This window comes from Acipenser ruthenus, chromosome 1, assembly GCF_902713425.1.
Source record: "Acipenser ruthenus chromosome 1, fAciRut3.2 maternal haplotype, whole genome shotgun sequence".
NCBI lineage: Eukaryota > Metazoa > Chordata > Actinopteri > Acipenseriformes > Acipenseridae > Acipenser > Acipenser ruthenus.
Genome location: NC_081189.1, coordinates 54,957,443 through 54,971,428, shown reverse-complemented (window position 1 = coordinate 54,971,428; position 13,986 = coordinate 54,957,443). Strand labels below are relative to the sequence as shown.

Genomic DNA, 13,986 nt, shown 5'->3' with positions numbered 1-13,986 from the left:
AAATGTTTGTATTACATATTAAATAAATGTAAGACAAACAAATGTGAAATCTAGCATCATATTAAGACAATATTGTACTGTTTTGTAATTCCAGTAATTAATTTGCTTTATTGATTATAAGTTTTGTGGGACAATAAATTACGTTCAGATTCATTTTGACTGCTGCTTCGTCTTTTTAATGTTTAAGGCTTAATGTATACTTTCAAGTTATATGCAGGCAACTCTTCTCTTTAGCTAATGGTGTTTTTATGTACTATTTATTTTAAAAAGTTGAAGAAATACATTAAAAACTAATCAATTGCATCAGAACTATTTCAAAAGAGAATACATTAAAACAAAAACGGTTCTACTTAAATGTAATGTTCTTATACATTTCTGTACTTGTTCTACCTTTATTCCTGTACTAGGGGGGCTGCTTTCAATACTTGTAGTAATTAAAGAAATAGGTTTATAAAAAGAAATTGGTTGAAATGTTCTGTTTGATACAGTCCTATAGAATGAGTACTGTAGTATAGAAACATAAAGGAATTATTATTATACTAGAGAAAGACCTTTTTGAGTACTATAGGAGGATACTTTTTTTTAAAGGAATCCTGTAGTATTTATTTAAAACATTTTCAGTCCTATACACTATAATTGATTCTAAAGGGCATTTTCGTAATGGAATTGCAGTCTGTCGTGCTACTGTACGATTCCACCTAGTGGCTTTATTTAAATTACAGTACTTGCATATCGGGGATTAATATATAACAATACAGTACTGTAGGCAATTAATTTTAAATTAAATAATAAAGTCAGTTTCATGGTTTGCTACCGACATGTCTTCACAATAGGCAAGCAGTGCACTGCACATGAGTGATTTTCGCAGTTAGATGTGTCATGAGCTGGTTGCATGAGGAGGTGTGAGTTTCGGTGCAGCGTCACATGTCTCTGTGTTTACAGATACGGAAGGGGAGGAGAAGGAGACTCACGTCATTAAGGTAACACTAACATTCAATGGAAAATACATCAGCGGACCTTTAAATCCAACCATTGCATGAAAAAAAAAAAAAAGAAAAAACGGCTTGTGGATTACTGTCTTATCTGGATACAGCTTTGCAGTTTGGCAGAGTGCCTAATAAACAGACAAGGCCAAGTGTGTTCGTCTGCTAAAGGTAACATTATATCTATTTTTCTCGCCTGTTAGTTGATACAGTGGCTCACAGGTAGTCTCTACTGTTGTCGGTGTCCAGCTTCCTATAATTTGCAGGGAATGTGCAAGCTTTTCACATTTCGGGCCTTTTTAAAATCTGACTCTCAAAGCATGTTACATTTTATTACACCGTTAGAGTAGCATGTTTGATGTGAAGAAACGTGACAGCCAGCCCACAAGTAAGGAGCAAACAGATGCATGTCTGTGTGTGTACATTTAATATTAGCGATTTCAACATTGGACAGTGGAGTATGCAGGAGAATTATGTTCAATGAGTGGGAATATTACGCGTAAAGACACATTTTGACAGTTTCTAATAATCTTTGCAGTGGCCATTGTTTTACTTTATAACATGTTATGTTTAGGTTTATATTAATTATTGAACCTTTCCCTCTGTGTTTAAGGAAGAGGATCTTTATGCAACTAGCAAGTGTTGTTGCAGATGTAAGAAGCTTCCAAAACATTGCACGAGGCAACTTAAGCACCTAGGATTCTTTAACACTATATTAATATCACGTTTCAAAAGCTATTTTACTTTTATTTCTGTTTCAAAAGGACACCTGTGTTCTTAAGACATTACTGTGATCTGATCACAGGTCACTGGATTTCATTTTCTCACCCCTGTATGTCTGAGAATTGTGAGTCAGAAGTGACAGCATGTTCACTGAAGGATAGAGTGTGACTCCACACGATGAAAAGGAAGCTTCCTTACACTAAGTACTTATTAAGTGAAAATGACCACCACTGAGAGCAGAACAAGGTGGTTATAAAGAAAGTTAGAACGGTATGCCTCTTGTAATGTGCCAGTAAAAAAAAACAAACAAAAAAAAAAACGTTGACATCGAAGTGGTTAAACTTGGCAGCTGAAGGCAACATTCTAAAACCCCTTTCACACTGGCACTTCTACCTGGGTCACAATCCCACGTATTGTGAAACCACGTACCTGGGTCATACCCGGGTTAACCCGGGTCCCAGCGACACACCTCAGGATGTGGGTTGACATGCTTTGACCCAGGTTGAGCGAGACAAAATGCATGACTGACTAAATGAATGCGTGAATTTTTGACTTCCGCAGGAACGTTTTTGTTTAATCTGTTTAGCCATATTTTTGTTGATTGAGACACTATGAGCCACATTGCAGCAGGGATGAAGAAACATTTGCTCTAATCAACATTTGAGCCGACTGTTCAATCCAGAGAAGCTTGGAGGAAGCGTCTGTAACAAGATGCTTCCGGGGCATTGATATGCATATAGTTTACTTGCGTTTGTCACCCAGGTCAACCCTGAAAGCAGCGTGAAATCGCGTAGCCGACCCGCATGTCACAGGGTCCTGACCCAGGTAGAGCATGCCAATGTGAAAGGGTCTTAAGACAACTGGGTACTGGTATCAGTTGATTCCATTTTTTATTACAGTATGCGACTGACTCAATTTTCAAAATTGTTGGAGTTTGCTTTGAAACAATATTTTTTGTTTGTATTAACTACTGATAGGATACAATTTATAAATCATTGGAGAAGGCAGAGGAGGCACTTACTAATTGATAATTTTAAAATAAATAAGTTCTTTATTTTACGCAGAGGCAGCGACCCGATCCAAATTCTCCACTCAGTTGTTTGGAGGAGGAGGAGGCAGACGTGCTTGTGCCTCCTCTATAGTTATGATTAGCACGTCTATTAGCCAATCATATTCTTCCATTTCTTCAGATGGCTAGCATGGAACATGCGAGTAAAGCCATCTAAAATAATAGCTAAAGGTGGCATGCTTCCCATCCTCTTTAGCCTGTTTTAGCCACCGGCCATGTGCCATCCCACATTGATGACCTCAGATGCTAACATTGACGAGAGTGAAAGGAAAGTGGCGTGGGTTGTAATGAAGGACGTAGTACTTCTTGGCACCAATAGCGATTCGTTCACAACGGATACAGTACTGTTTTGGAACCTGATAACCAGGGTTCCCTTTCAAGTCGAAAATAACCATCAACATGAGATATTGCCGTCAGGCAGCACCGGTAGGCTGAGCTTTTATAGCAAAGCTGCCGATAGGCCCCCACGCCAGCTGCAGTGTAAGCCCGCCCCCCTGGGAGCTTACTTAACTGCGCGCGTGGGGATGCACTTCCTCTTTTGTCTTCAGCCTTGGTACGGTAGGTAATAGATAACAGAGCGAGCTTGTTAACTGATTGTACTCGATAAGCTTACGCTTGAGAAGCTGGTTAATTACCCCTTCTCTGAGTTTATTTCAGTTACTGTGTTTTAGGATTTATATATTCTTGTTAATATATATATATTTTTCCTTTCGCTTTGCTTCGGCATCGCGTCTTCGTGGTCTCCCGTCTTCCTTTTCTTTGTTATTATAATATATAATTATATTATATTTATTATTTGGGTTTTTTGTGTGTATATATATTGTTATATATATTCTTTTTTGTATATTGTTTGGGACGCGTGTTGCGTTGGCCTTAGGCCACGCGCATTTTTGCAGCCTCGGTCTTGCTTAGGCTAGACCGCGTGTGTGTGTGTGTGTGCGTGCAGACCTGCATTGCAGTCTCCCCCCCCCACCGCGGCGCGTTCTACCGCCACGTGGCTGCTATTGAGTATAGCCCCACTGTTCTACACTATACGTAGTGTCTGCTGCAGCGTCCAAACAAAACAAAAAAAAAAAAAAAAAAAAAAAAAAAAAAAAAAAGTTTTTTTCCCATACAGTACTAAGGAAGACGACCACCAAGTGCATTAACTGTTGCCCTTATAAGCAGCACAACACCTTGTCTTTCGAGACTCAGACACAGTACTAGAGCACATAGCGTCTCCGCTTTGCGGGTCAGCTGACGTGGATCGTCTGGTGCAGTACACGCGCTCCGGCGCTTTCGGTGTCAGCGCTTAGGCGCCTGGTGTAGCGCTTCGGCGCGTAGTGCTTGGGCTCAGTGCACGCAACGCACCTGTGCACGCACCTCGACGCTCGGTGCTCGGTGCCTCGGTGCACGCACCTCGACGCTCGGTGCTCGGTGCACGCACCTCGACGCTCGGTGCCTCGGTGCACGCACCTCGACGCTCGGTGCTCGGTGCCTCGGTGCACGCACCTCGACGCTCGGTGCTCGGTGCCTCGGTGCACGCACCTCGACGCTCGGTGCCTCGGTGCACGCACCTCGGTGCTCGGTGCCTCGGTGCACGCACCTCGACGCTCGGTGCCTCGGTGCACGCACCTCGACGCTCGGTGCTCGGTGCCTCGGTGCACGCACCTCGACGCTCGGTGCTCGGTGCACGCACCTCGACGCTCGGTGCTCAGTGCCTCGGTGCACGCACCTCGACGCTCGGTGCTCGGTGCCTCGGTGCACGCACCTCGACGCTCGGTGCTCGGTGCCTCGGTGCACGCACCTCGACGCTCGGTGCTCGGTGCCTCGGTGCACGCACCTCGACGCTCGGTGCTCGGTGCCTCGGTGCACGCACCTCGACGCTCGGTGCTCGGTGCCTTGGTGCACGCACCTCGACGCTCGGTGCCTCGGTGCACGTACCTCGACGCTCGGTGCTCGGTGCCTCGGTGCACGCACCTCGACGCTCGGTGCTCGGTGCACGCACCTTTGGTGCACGCACCTCGACGCTCAGTGCCTTAGTGCACGCACTCGACGTTTGTCTTCAGTGCTTGGTGCACGCGCCTCAACGCACCTTAAAGCTGTTCGCTTGGTGCTCAGTGCTTAACGCTCGGCGCTCCTATTACTGGCACGGTACGCTTGGGCATACAACGTGCTGCACCATGTCATTTCACCGCTGTATCACCTGTGGGACGAAGTTACCGGCTAATGACCCGCATGAGGACTGCGTGTCCTGTCTGGGGCCGGAGCATGCGGCATCTGCTTTGGCAGACAAAGCCTTTTGCACGTTATGTGCAAGTTTTCAGACGCGCAATCTGCGTCGTAGGGCGAGGAGAGCAGTCGGGGATCGCTCCCCTTCATCTGGGTCGTCACACACCCTTTCCGCCCCGCAGCCTTCTTTGGCTTCCCCGCCAGCGAAGCTGCCTTTTTCCAGGAGTTCGCCTTCCCAGGTTACCCCTGGTCAACGATCTCCTGACGTTAGGCGTAAGAGAGACCGCTCCCACAGCCTTTCTGTAAGGCGAGGCCCTTCTCCTCGCGGCGAACGCCCCCGTCAGATCTCGAGATCCCGCTCTAGATCGCCCCGAAGGAGAGGACGTTCCCGTTCTCCTCGTCGCGACAGGCGAGGTGGTGTAACTGAGCTTACTAGTAAGATGTCTCAGTTTATGGACCTTATGATGGGGCAGCAATCGTTGCTCATGTCCCTGGCCACAGCTCGGGCCGCAGAGGAGCCAGTCAGACCGGCTGTCAACCAGCCGATCATCCTACCACAACCCCTGTCCGTTCCAGTTGCGCAACAGGACGCATGGGACGTGGATGCTATCTCTCGAGATGCATCAGAGGGTGAGCCTCTCCACGGAGAGGATAGTGTGGAGGCAGAGCTCACGTCCCACCACTCAGAGTCTGAGATGGAGGTAGGCGTGGATGACTCTTTATGGTCCCTAGTAGAGCGGGCGACTCGCCACCTGGGCTTAGAATGGCCTGCCACTGAATAGCCTAGGCGCTCTCTTTTTGAGTCGCCTTTGGCACAGGGCCAGCAGTCTAGGACGCTTCCGGCCTTCCCAGACTTTGTTAAGGAGGTGCAGTCCACTTGGGGGACTCCAGCCTCCGCCCCGGCAACCTCGCGTAAGGCGGCTGCCTTTACCATGCAAGGTGCGAGTGAAGCGGGTCTGGCGTCATTTCCGCCAGTTGGCGCTGCGTTCGCAGCGTTGGTGAAGTCACCAACACTCTCTGGGTTGGTGAAAGACCCCACCTGTCCTAACAAGCAGTGCAGGATCACCGAGGTGCACCTCAAGAAGGGCTATTCGGCGGCTACAGAGGCAGTTAGGCTGTCCAATCTGGCCAGCCTCCTCTCAGTTTATCAGGCTGCGCTAATAAAGGATCTCCCAGACTACCCTTCGGTGTCTCTGAGAGCAGAGTTGGGGCTAGTTGCCCAGCTGCTGGTCAAGCTAGCCCAGCTTAACGCGCGGGCCCAGGGCAGGAGCATCGCGTCTCTGGTGGTGGCCAGACGACAGCTCTGGCTCTCGCAGGCGAGAGTCCAGGAGCATGACAAAGCTCCCTTGTTGGATGCCCCAATTACACCGGGGCACACATTTGGCCCAGCGGTGGAAGAGATGTTGCAAAGCTCAGCTAAGGCTAGAGAGGCATCACAGCAGTTGGCTACGATATGGCCGCGTAGGCCTTTCCAGGTCAAACGCCCACAAGAACATCAGTGGCGTAGAGCACCACCGCAACACCAGCCGCGTCCAGGGGGTACTAAGACCTCCCCGGCGGATACAGCAGCGCGTGGCCAAATCCCAAGGGGACGACCGCAGCGCACAGGGTGGCGACCTAGAGGAGGCGGCAGACAACGCCCTCGTGGCGCTGGCCAGGCCCCTCGTGAGCGAGCGAAGCCTAAGCAGCCCTGAGAAAACCAGGCAGCCATTAACCCAACCCTATACTGTTCCACAGCTTCTGTTTTGGCAACAATGCACCAGCGATATCTGGGTGCGCAAAACTATACTCACCGGGTACACCCTTCAGTTCCGGTTAAAACCCCCCCCCTTCAGGGGGGTGGTGGTAACTGTGGTGAAGGACGTGGTTCAGTCCTCAGCTCTGAATGTGGAAATACAGGCACTGCTCAGGAAGCGTGCCATTCAACTAGTAGACCCTGCTCTGACCGACCAGGGGTTCTACTCCAAATACTTCCTTGTGCCAAAGAAGGACGGCGGGCTCCGCCCTATTCTAGACCTGCGTGTACTGAACAAATACCTACGGGTGTTGTCGTTCAAGATGCTCACGCACAGGCACATTGTCCAGTCTGTCCGGCAGGGCGACTGGTTTACCACCATAGATCTGACAGATGCGTACTTTCACGTTCCCATCTGTCCGGGTCACAGGAAGTATCTACGATTCGCATTCCAGAGCAGGGTCTACGAGTTTTGCGTCCTGCCATTCGGCCTGTCTCTAGCTCCTCGAACCTTTTCGAAGTGTATGGACGCCATTTTAGCTCCTTTGCGGGCTCAAGGCGTCCGACTGCTGAACTATCTGGACGACTGGCTCGTCTGCGCGCAGTCAAAGGAGCAGCTGGCACAGCACACAGTGATGGTTACAGACCATCTCCAGCGGCTAGGTCTGAAGGTCAATCCAGACAAGAGCCGCCTCGTGCCCAGCCAACAGACCGAGTTTTTGGGTCTGCATCTGGACTCAGTGTCCATGGAAGCGACCCTATCGACACAAAGAGTTGCCTCATTAGAGCGGTGTCTCTCCCTATTCAGGTTGAGAGAAACAGTCAGCATGGAGCTCTGTCAGCGCATGCTGGGGTTGATGGCTGCCGCCTCGCAAGCCCTTCCTTTGGGCTTACTACACCAGAGACCTCTGCAGGCCTGGTTCAATGCCTTCGCGTTGCACCCGCGGAGAGACAAGCACCGCAGGTTGAGGGTATCCCGAACCTGCTGGGAGGCATTACGCTGGTGGAAAGTTCAGTCGAACATCCGCCAGGGCGTGCGCTTGGGTCCCATCTTCCGAAGGGAAGTTATCACAACCGACGCTTCCAACCAAGGTTGGGGAGCAGTCTGGAACGGGACAGGGACCCGTGGAGTGTGGTCAGGACCCTGGAGGTCAGCCCACATCAACGCTCTGGAACTCAGAGCAGTGGACCTCGCCCTTCGGCACTTCTTGCCAGTGCTTCTAGACAAGCACGTGTTAGTGCGGTCAGACAACACCACAGTAGTGGCGTATATCAATCGCCAGGGCGGATTGCGGTCCCCCGGTCTTCACCGGATGGTAACGCGGCTGTTGCTCTGGGCTCAACCGCGTTTAGCCTCTCTGCGTGCAGTTCATCTGCCGGGCAGAGTCAATTACGCAGCGGATCTCCTGTCCAGAGGAGGTCCTCTTGCGGGCGAATGGCGTCTTCACCCTCGGGTGGTAGAGCGCATCTGGGAATGGTTCGGCACAGCGCAAGTCGATCTCTTCGCTTCGCGAGAGACCACGCACTGTCCTCTATGGTTCTCGGTGAAGGACCTCGACAGCCCCCTGGGGGTGGATGCACTGGCCCACGAATGGCCGCCAGGGCTCCTGTATGCCTTTCCACCGATTCCGATGCTCCCCGCCTTCTTGGAGAAGGTCAGGGTAGAGCGAGCGACAGTGATTCTGATCGCTCCTCGGTGGCCTCGGAGAATATGGTTCCCGAGTCTAGTGCAATTACTGCACGGCCGCCCGAGGGAGCTCCCTCTGCGGGCGGACCTGTTGTCCCAAGCTCAAGGAGAGCTTTGGCATCCGAACCCCAAACTCATGCAGTTATGGGCTTGGCCCCTGAGCGGGAGCGCCTGTCAGCCTTAGGGCTTTCGACTGCAGTTATATCGACCATCCAGAGTGCGAGAGCGCCCTCTACTAGGTCGCAGTATGCGTATAAGTGGCAGTTGTTTCAGAGTTGGTGTCTGGCTGGGAGCCACGACCCAGTCTCCTGTCCTATGGCAGTAATATTGCAGTTTCTGCAGAAACTGCTGGATGAAGGGAAATCTCCTTCTACACTTAAAGTGTATTTAGCCGCCATTTCGGCTTGTCATGTACGCATTGACGGTTTATCACCTGGTTGCCATTTTTTGGCATCTCAGTTTCTGAAAGGCGCAAGACGCTTGCGGCCTCCAAGAACGACCAGTTTACCGTCTTGGAGCCTTGATGTGGTGCTAGAAGCCCTTACCAAGGCACCATTTGAGCCTCTCCACAGCGTGGATATGAAGCTCATATCTATTAAGACTGCATTTTTGCTGGCTGTGGTATCAGCAAAACGCGTGAGCGAGTTACATGCACTTTCAGTGCATCCTTCTTGTACTCGTTTTGCAGGAGACGGTTCTAAGGTCTCCATGCGCCCTAATCCGGCCTTTTTACCAAAGGTTATATCCCCGTTCCACATGAACCAGTCAGTCGAGTTGATGGCGTTCCATCCTCCTCCTTTTTCTTCCCCAGAGGAAGAGCGGTTACACATGCTCTGCCCCGTGAGGGCATTGAGGTGTTATATTGACCGTACAAGGACTGTGAGGCAGACAGAACAGTTGTTCATATGCCATGGTTCTAGATCTTTGGGTCAGCCGCTGTCTAAACAGCGCCTTTCCCACTGGATAGTGGATGCTATTAAATTAGCGTATGAATCTGCAGGCATTCCGCCACCAGGGCAGTTGAAGGCGCATTCTACTAGGGGTATGGCGACATCCTGGGCTCTCTTTCGAGGGGTGCCGGTGTCTGATATTTGCGCGGCAGCCAGTTGGGCTACGCCGCATACTTTCATGAGGTTTTACAGGTTAAATGTACTGGATTCCTCTGCTCCACTGTTTGGAGCATCTGTTTTACACTCTATGACGCCTCAGGATGCAGACGTATAGAGTGGTAGATAGCATGGTGTTGACTGTTCCACCTTTAAGACAGGTGTCATTACGAGCATAGACGCTGAGGCGCAGCTCCGCATATGCCTAGATGTACTGCCTACGCAGTTGCGTTATGACGTAAGTCTGTCCTACTGCCGAGAATCCTCCCTCGCGACAGCTAGGGTACACTGTATCCCATGTTGATGGTTATTTTCGACTTGAAAGGGAACGATAGGTTGCGGATGCAACCCCGGTTCCCTGAAAGAGAAAATAACCATCAAGCTGCGAGGTCGCTCCGGTAGCCTTCACGGCCTGAAGAGCAAAAGAGGAAGTGCATCCCCACGCGCGCAGTTAAGTAAGCTCCCAGGGGGGCGGGCTTACACTGCAGCTGGCGTGGGGGCCTATCGGCAGCTTTGCTATAAAAGCTCAGCCTACCGGTGCTGCCTGACGGCAATATCTCATGTTGATGGTTATTTTCTCTTTCAGGGAACCGGGGTTGCATCCGCAACCTATCGATTCTAGGAATCTGTTTCCTGCGGAATAACGCAGAAAAACTCAGATTTTCTATGCTGTCGGAGAATTTTTTGTTTTAGACTTGGGGCGGGGGAAAAAACATGTAAGGCTTTTTTTGGTTGTTTGATAACCAAATCAATGCACTTATCATATATAATCATCAACAAGCAATTTTGCTTTAAATTTAGTAAACATACTTTGTTCAATAAAACTGCTTCTGGTGTACAGAAGTCAAGGTTGAACGAGGCGCACTGTGAGTGTCACATTCGTGTTGAAACATAGCTGCAGTTTACTTCACTATCCAGTGCATTGTTACTACTGAACAAGCTGTGTAAAGATGCAGACAACGATAAAAATCACCACTAAAGATCGAGCCAATGAATTTGGCAATAGCCACCCAGGTGACAAAGACTAACTTGCGATAAACTAATATGAATACTATTTTTTGTTTTTTATTATTACAACACAGACGTATTACTACATAGACGTATGGCGCTCTGGTGAGCGTGTAACTTCCTTCGGATTTGAAAGTGTACCAATAAATACTTCCCGTGTTAACTATAATTCAGTTGTACTTTGTGTAACTTATAATGTGACGGGGGGGGGGGGGGGGGGGACTAAAATTTAGCCTTTTATTTTAATTGTGGAATAATGCAGATTATTTTTTATCAGAGAAATTATTTTATTGCGGAAAACTAGGATCCCTGCTGATAACTCATCATCATCATCAAACTTAAATTAAAATTGCTTATTCCGTCTTTTCAAAAGTGACTTGTAATCATGAGTGTCTTGAGGCACACTGATTGGTTTACTCAATCTTTCAAGAAAAGCCGTCATGTTTTTAATTATAATTAATCACTATTTCAGTTTTTTTTTTTTTTTTTAATAAATACTTTTGGGCAGAGTTTTTCTATCTTTGCTTCAATAGATACAGCTGAGTGCTGTACCTTGCTCCAGAACTAAAGTTTGTCTGAATTGCTTCTTTTATATTAAATAGATGCACAGAACAGTACATATTTATTTTGTTGGCCATTTATTAAGTTTAACAAATTAAGTCGATAGTGTGCGCTTGATTTTTGTCTGCCTTTCTCCTGATTTAACTTTGTTTAGAAAATATTTTATGCAAAGTATGTTAAAGTGACATGGTCTTGAAATCTAAATGCTATATTTTAAACACAGGTTGGCAGTGTGTAATAGTTAAGCTTATTTGAGTAAATTACAGCAGGCTACTGTTTTCTTTTTTTCTACTGACTGGTGGAGAAATTGTGTTTAGCAGCTTTGATTTGGGGTAAAACGTTAAGAAGATAATAGTAAGATTCTTCTGCTGGTGGCTTAAGGGGACCCCAAGACTAGGGGTGCCAGATTCTATTTAATTTAATAAACGTTTACACTTTAAAAATATATATAGTTTAAACGTTTAAACGGTAAAACAAAAACATTTTGAAAAGGCGCTATGTAAGGGGGGTAGTATGCGCCCCCCTCTGTGCGGTCTCGACAGCAGAAGAAAAACGGAAGTCTTGAGGGATGTGCGTTAGCTGCAAGGGCTCTGAGCATTTTAAAATAAATAGCTTTCTATAAATGACCGCATATATGTCTATAAATAGGTCTTTTACATTGAATGTTCTACTCTCCATAAATGCAATTGATTAGGGCAGTCAGTTAAGCCTCAAAATAGCAATCAATTAATTGGGCACACAAAATATAATCGTTCAAGTAAATATCGACGATTGCAACATGCATTTTCAGTGCACTCCTCTTCCCGCGACATTATTATTTTAATACCATTGCAGTTCAGTAAAAGCTTGTGCACAGCAATTGACTGCGAGGGGCAATTACGCCTGAGTAGCGTCAGGAGAAAAAAAACAAAAAAACACAACATTCGCAACAAGCCTAAAGCAAGTTTAACATACTACAGGAGTATTACTAAAATAGTTATTCCAAACAGATTACAGTAATTTGGAATGTAATCTATATAAACTAGACACACGTTTATGAAATACTTTTTTTTTTTATTCAGTGACAGCTGCAGCATCACGCATTGCATCTTGTTAATACTGTACCATTCCATCTAGTGAAACACAATGCGGAAATCCCTGCCTAAAACATCATCATAATAATAGTAATAATAATAAATTGAGTTACTTATGACAACATGCATACCCGCTAGCTGATCCTTACTCCAAAATTGCATTTAACATTACTGATCATTTATTTATTTATTTTTTAATGTTATTGAATATTGTTAAATATTCATTATATAACAGTTCATTTTTAAACTTTAATGTGCACAATTTATTTACAAGCTGTTTGCTAGGAAGCCTGTTGTCCTGCTCTGGATTCAAGGCAGCGCGTTTTTTTTTTTTTGTTTGTTTGTTTATACAGTGAATACACAGAGGGTCGTATTATTATTATTATTTATTTATTAGCAGACGCCCTTATCCAGGGCGACTTACAATTGTTACAAGATATCACATTATTTTTACATACAATTACCCATTTATACAGTTGGGTTTTTACTGGAGCAATCTAGGTAAAGTACCTTGCTCAAGGGTACAGCAGCAGTGTCTCCACCTGGGATTGAACCCACGACCCTCCGGTCAAGAGCCCAGAGCCCTAACCACTACTCCACACTGCTGCCGTACTTACAAAGCATTCTCAAAACTGATTCGCTGGTAGGATGGGACCAGCAAATCAGATGCTAGTTAACACGAGCAGGAAAAGAAGAGCACGCCCACTGCTTGTCTTTGGCAGAAATACTGTAAATAGCAAGGCAGCGCGTTCTGTGCAGTTTCGTTGATAAACTTCATAATATCCAATATTTATATCGATGTTTATGACGAGGAATGGAATCGATTGAAAAATCGATTTTCTAATTAATTGTAGCAGCCCTATAATTGATAGCTGTTAATCCATTCGTGTAAATTGGTTTAATTTACTTTTTTTCTGTGAAACAACTAAATGGGTCTTAATTTTTCATTTAAATGCCGAAGCGACTCATCTTTATTAATTTAAATACAGATACTCGTCATAACGATTGTAATAGTGTGTCCCGCAAAACACTTTATTTTTCATTATAGCTTTAATAAAGATTAGTTGCTTATTAACATGTGGTGATCTCGTATGTACGTGAAAAATGAATGCTTGGCCTATTTAAAAGTCCATTAAGTTGTTTGAAAGAAAAAAATAACAAAATTAAATCAAATAAGTTACTAAATTAAGCCCTATATATAAATAAATCTATAAAAACAGTGCAGCAATATGATAGCATTGGGGTATAATAATGGTGTGTTTTGATTAGAGGGCCAGCATTAATTGCATTATTACAGAAATGTTATGCAGTCTGATTATTCAAACAGTGCTAAAATCCAAATCGCTAATTTATCCTACTTACTGTATATACAAGAGACAATAACTAGTTATGTTCACACTGACTTTATTCCTAGTACAGTATCACATTAATTCAAAGAATCAGTATTCGGGTTTATAAAAATAATAATAATTTACTAATTGCAATAGTTTATATTTATCTGACTGGCAGCAATAAAAAAAAGAGACCAACTAATAAACATAAAATGGAAGCAATCTCCTGTTTAAAAAAAATAGAAGAAAAAAAATGTATTAACATCGCTCGAGTCTCAGAATGGCAAAAAAAAAAAAAAAAAGGATCCACACAGTCTTCTGTAATCTGGCTCAACAAAAGACATTAAAGTTGAATCCGGTAACCTCCTCAATTGACATTGGTTGCATGCCATTTGCGATCGTTTCAATAATCAACCGTGTTATGTTTTCAGCCCCAATTTTATCACATTTCGCTTGCATATCTGGGCCCCACCTCCTCCACGCTAGATCCTCCAATGAC

At 46.0% G+C, this 13,986-nt stretch overlaps 1 protein-coding gene across 2 annotated transcripts in view; it reads left to right on the top strand.

Moving 5' to 3' along the window:
- Nucleotides 1-940: 940 nt before the first annotated feature.
- LOC117420735 (serine-rich coiled-coil domain-containing protein 1-like) overlaps nt 941-13,986 on the top strand; it is a 651,306-nt gene continuing 638,260 nt past the window's right edge. For both annotated transcript variants that reach the window (XM_059026175.1, XM_034034306.3), the window contains exon 1: nt 941-1,154. The gene's annotated coding sequence lies outside the window, so the exon portion shown is untranslated. The remainder of the gene's footprint in view (nt 1,155-13,986) is intronic.